The sequence below is a fragment of the Salminus brasiliensis genome, chromosome 9 (assembly GCF_030463535.1).
Source record: "Salminus brasiliensis chromosome 9, fSalBra1.hap2, whole genome shotgun sequence".
Taxonomy (NCBI): Eukaryota; Metazoa; Chordata; class Actinopteri; order Characiformes; family Bryconidae; genus Salminus; species Salminus brasiliensis.
Window position 1 is genome coordinate 4,637,060 of NC_132886.1, and position 6,000 is coordinate 4,643,059.

Below are 6,000 nucleotides of genomic sequence, written 5' to 3' on the forward strand. Positions count from 1 at the left end.
GTCTAACGCAGGTACAGGGGACCCCAACAGGTCAGGCTGGATGAGTGGGCAGCCCTTAACTCAGAGAAGATAAAGAGACAGAGTTCTGAGTTCTGAATGGATTTATAGAGAGCAGAGAATGCTGAACAAACTATTTTATTATAACATTAATAATTAACACATAAAATGATTACAAGAAAGAAGGGTCATCAGAATTGTATGCCCCACCCCCCCACCCCCAAGTCGACCAGGCTTTCAAGTCAATGCAGCAAAAACATCATTATCATAATCACAGGTTTTACACTGTTGAAATTTCCATTTTAATAAAAGGCAGCAGACGGGAATTCTCAGGGGAAGCTGGTTCCTCGGGAAAACGGCCCGTTGATTTGGAGGGGCTTTTACTGCTGTGGTATTTTAACTGGACCCATACCCTGGAATTCCCTTCATGTGGCAAACTGGCATGTCACTTTCTCACAAGCCATCGCTAATTTATCCCCCTGACACACTCAGACTTCAGATAAAACACTGTGCACATTCTCGCCACAGTCGGCTTGTTTTGTTCAGACAGATTTCCTAAAGATCAAAGAGCCAATGAAACATTACACATTATCCCGTATATCCATGAATCTCTCTTCTGTCTGCAGTGTGAGAAACGTTTATTTTGGTAATTCTGGAATTTCAGTCTCCCCAGCCAGCGAGTAGCAACCTCCCGCTTGATCAGAGAGATCTTTTGAAATCCACTACAGAAGCTGGATGGAGTTGGGGTTTTCACTATGAGGGAATGAACCGACACAAACACATACATACGGAATACAACTTTTACCTAAAATGGACAGTGCTTGACATTAGGGGTGGGCAATATGATGATACAATAAAAAGACAAAAGTATTGGGACACCTGCTTATTCCTCATTGTTTCTTCTGGGTATTAAAAGGTATTAAAAAGAGTTTCTCCTGCTTCTGTTGGAGTAACTGTCTCTACTGTCCAGAGAAGAAGGCATTGTTGTGAGGACTTGATTGCATTCAGAGACAAGAACACTAGTTAGTGAGGTCAGGATGTTGGATGATCACCAATCCACCTCATCCCCAACTTCCCAACTCATCCCAAAAGTACTGGATGGAGCTCCACCATCCATCATTCCAGAGAACACAGTTCAGAGAGAACTCCAGAGCTCCTCAATGCTGGGGGGCCAGCATTTATACCCCTTTATACCCCTCCAGCCCACACCTGGCATTAGGCAGCGTGGTGCCAATAGGTTGATGTTGATCTGCTCCAGAGAGTCCTTTTCTATTGGCAAATACTTCTCTATAGCTGAATGCATTCGTTAGAAGAGGTGTCCAGAAATATTTGGACATATAGTGCATCAGGACCAAAGCATCAGCACTCTTTTCAGACACTACACAGTGAATGTGCACCGATTATCTAAAAATCTCAAGTCCTCAAAACTGCTGGAAAAATCATTTCAAGGCATTGCACAACATCTCCCAGTGGTCTACAAGCCAGAAGCACGTCCAGCGTTGCAGTAAAGTAAAGGAGCCAGGCCAAGCTTTTGGAAACTATTCTGCCGACCACCTCTCGGCCTCTCTCTCGCTCCCTCTCTCCCTCTCTCTCTCTCTCTCTCAAAGACACTTCATCCGAGTGCGACACTCCTCGCTCTCTGTTTTCCTTCTTGTGTTTTTTTGCCATTGAGGAATTCGCACAAATTATCTCCACATGTTCCAGAGGAGCTCCCGTGGGAAGCAGTCGGGGAGCGTGATATTGCTGACTGAACACAAACACAGACTTCAGCATGAGACGGCCCCATCGGCCTCTCTCCACACGACCACCTGGCAGCTGCTTGCAGACGGCAAAGCACCATCAAACTGTGGTTCGAGATGAAGAGCCAATAAATGTCAGTATACAGAGCTGCTGAGAAGGTCAAGTTATTGTCAAAAAGATATAAAAAGACTAGTGCAACTCTCAGGTTTCAACCCTTTATGTAATGTCACAAATAATGGAATGGAATAATGGAATAATGAATAAAAAAGAAATGTGTGTAGTACTGTGCAGAAGCCTTAGTCTGCTGTAGAAAAGGCTTTTTACTATTTGTAAAATAATATACCTATCTTAAATATTGAAAGACATTTTCCCTTTTGGAGATCAGTTCCTCTTCTACTAACTTAGCTAATAACAGGAACATAGATTTGGGTGCCGAAACTTTTGCACGACTCTGTATCTCAGCAGTGAGATACCTGTAAAACTCTATATAACATTAGAACAAATCCAAATGAACATAAAGTCAGTTCAGTGGGAATATTGTGCCCTTGGTCAGTACAATTGTTGATATCTTAGTTAGAAGAACATAGAAGAGCACAATTAGGACACAGTTAGAAGATCACAGTACAGCATAGTCAAAAGAAAACCATTGGAAGAGCACAGTTAGAAGAACACAGAAAAGCACAGATCACAGCACAGCACAGTTAGAAGATCACAGTTACAAGAAAACAGTTGGAAGAGCACTATTAGGACACAGTTAATAGAGCATAGTTAGATCACACTTAGAAGGGCACAGTTACAATAACAGTTAGAGGAACCCAGAAGAGCACAGATCACAGAACAGCACAGTTAGAAGATTACAGTTAAAAGAGTACAGTTAAAATGGTATGAAAAAGCATGGTAAAAAAGAACACAGAAGAGCACAGATCACAGAACAACATAGTTAAAAGAACACGGAAGAACACAGTTAGAAGAACACAGTTAGAAGATCACAGTTAGAAGAACACAGTTAGAAGAACACGGAAGAGCACAGTTAGAAGAACACAGTTAGAAGAACACAGTTAGAAGAACACGGAAGAGCACAGTTAGAAGAACACAGTTAGAAGAACACAGTTAGAAAAACACAGTTAGAAGACCACAGTTAGAAGAGCACAGTTAGAAGAACACAGTTAGAAGATCACAGTTAGAAGAACACAGTTAGAAGAGCACAGTTAGAAGAACACAGTTAGAAGAACACAGTTAGAAGATCACAGTTAGAAGAACACAGTTAGAAGAACACAGTTAGAAGAGCACAGTTAGAAGAGCACAGTTAGAAGAACACAGTTAGAAGAGCACAGTTAGAACACAGAAAAGCACAGTTAGAAGAGCACAGTTAGAAGAACACAGTTAGAAGAACACAGTTAGAAGAACACAGAAAAGCACAGTTAGAAGAACACAGTTAGAAGAACACAGTTAAAAGAACACAGTTAGAAGAGCACAGTTAGAAGAACACAGTTAGAAGAACACAGAAAAGCACAGTTAGAAGAACACAGTTAGAAGAGCACCGTTAGAAGAGCACAGTTAGAAGAACACAGTTAGAAGAACACAGTTAGAAGAACACAGAAAAGCACAGTTAGAAGAACACAGTTAAAAGAACACAGTTAGAAGAACACAGTTAGAAGAACACAGAAAAGCACAGTTAGAAGAACACAGTTAGAAGAGCACCGTTAGAAGAGCACAGTTAGATGAGCACAGGTTTAGGTGCTGTCATCACTGTAAACACCAGACACTGTATGGATTCGTCCAGTTCCACCAGCAGCTCACCTGACTTAAAAGAGAACACCATCCTTTTTCTACATTTCAGGGCAGTTCTTAGTTAATAGTAGGACTCTTTACAGTGGTGGTGAATAGAACCAGATGTCTGAGGAGTTCAGTGCCTCTAAAAGCCACATCACACAACTATTACACAACATACCTACGAGTGTAGAGCCTGATGTTTCAGAGCGTTTGACTGGAGTTACAAGTCGTTTTTAAACAGTACATGGTGGAGGGAAACATGCAGGCCACTGTGAGGATACATCTGTTGCATACATACCTATTCACCTCCCAGTCACTCCACAGTTGTCTTGAGATTTCCCAGTGTAACGACTAGGACAACCTCCTTTCGATTATTTATGTTGAAGGTCAGGGCACTTTTGAAAACCTTTAACTACTTTGGGGGAGCTTTTTAATGCTGTATATTTGTGAAATGCATGCTGGGTACTGTAGTGTGAGAACAACCGATGAGGCTGAGGGATGCAGTGCTGAGCTACATGGGTTTGAATGGGTTTGAGGGCATGGTGTTCAGTTATACACAGAGTTCTGTACAGGTTACTGTAGCTATGTGCCATTGTGTGGCTTATTGCTTCCTCAAGCCCTTGCATTCCAAACCCTGTCCCAGTGGACTGGGCGGACAAACTCTGCAACCACTCCATCCGCACCATAACCCCACCATGAATCATTCATAACACAAGAGACTCCCCTCGCAGATTTGACCCTTTGTGGCGACCAAAAAATGTGCGAGGTGGGCGAGGTTATGAATGAATGGTGGCGAGTTCACTGAAACTAAAGACTTCCAGATTTTCTGAGCCAGAACAGTAAAGCAGGATCTGGGCCTGCTTTACTCTGGTTAGCTTCAGTCAACTTTAGTGTTCTCTGATCAGTAAACCTAAATCAGCTCATGAAGGGCTGGATAATTAATCCTTTTACAACTATCACATTTTATTTATAGTGTAAAAACTCAAAAATGTCTCAAAAACAAGTTATGTTGAAAGTTTCACCTCCTTCCTCACTTGCAGTATCAGTAGTTTTATGCTGTTGTCCAGTATTTCCTACCGAAATTTATTTTTTCCAGTTCATAACAAAAAACAATCAGGGTTGATTTTTTCCTCTTAAATTTGACGCATATAAGTACGTTCTGTTGTGAGGTGCTATTAGCCTGTATTGCGCCTTTTTCAAAATGCAGTCTGGGTCGAAAAACTCTAGATTTTAGATGGGTTTCCTGTTTACAAACATTACTGGGGGCACGAGCAGCAAGAAGACAAAAGTGATGGAACAGCAGATAGTAATGTTAGTCAACTACTGTCATCAATGTAGATTTCACAGTGTTTATGAAATCTTGCTGACTCACTAATAAAATACAGGTACAGAGTTTGGATCTGTGATCTTCTAACTATGTTCTTCTAACTGTGTGATAACAACACAGTTAAAAAAACTGAAGAAAACGGCGTGAAGAACACAGTTAGAAAAACACAGTAAAACACAGTTAGAAGAACACAGGAAAGCATCGTTAGAAGAACACAGTTAGAAGAACAGTTAGAAGAACACAGTAAAACACAGTTAGAAAAACAGTTAAAAGAACACAGTTAGAGGAACACAGTTAGAAGATCACAGTTAGAAGATCACAGTTAAAAGAACACAGTTAGAAGAACACAGGAAAGCACAGTTAGAAGAGTACAGGAAAGCACAGTTAGAAGAGCACAGTTAGAAGATCACAGTTAGAAGAACACAGGAAAGCACAGTTAGAAGAACACAGTTAGAAGAACACCGGAAAGCACAGTTAGAAGAACACAGTTAAAAGAACACAGTTAGAAGAACACAGGAAAGCACAGTTAGAAGATCACAGTTAGAAGAACACAGTTAGAAGAACACAGGAAAGCACAGTTAGAAGAACACAGTTAAAAGAACACAGTTAGAAGAACACAGGAAAGCACAGTTAGAAGAGCACAGTTAGAAGATCACAGTTAGAAGAACACAGGAAAGCACAGTTAGAAGATCACAGTTAGAAGAACACAGTTAGAATAACACAGTTAGAACATCACAGTTAGAAGATCACGGTTAAAGGGGGCATAGTTGAACTCCAGACACTGTATGGATTTGTCCAGTTCCACCAGCAGTCCACCTGACTTTTCTACATTTCAGGGCAGTTCTTAGTTAATAGTAGGACTCTTCACAGTGGTGGTAAATAGAACCAGATGTCTGAGGAGTTTAGTGCCTCTAAAAGCCACATCACACAACTATTACACAACATACCTACGAGTGTAGAGCCTGATGTTTCAGAGCGTTTGACTGGAGTTTCGGGGAGATTTTGAGCCAAAATGTGTTTTTACACAGTACATGGTGGAGGGGAACATGCAGGCCACTGTGGGACTACATCTGTTGTAAACATTCCTATTCAACTCCCAGTCACTCCACACTTTTCCAGCGTAACGGATAGGAAGACCTCCTTCCAATGATGTATTCAAATGT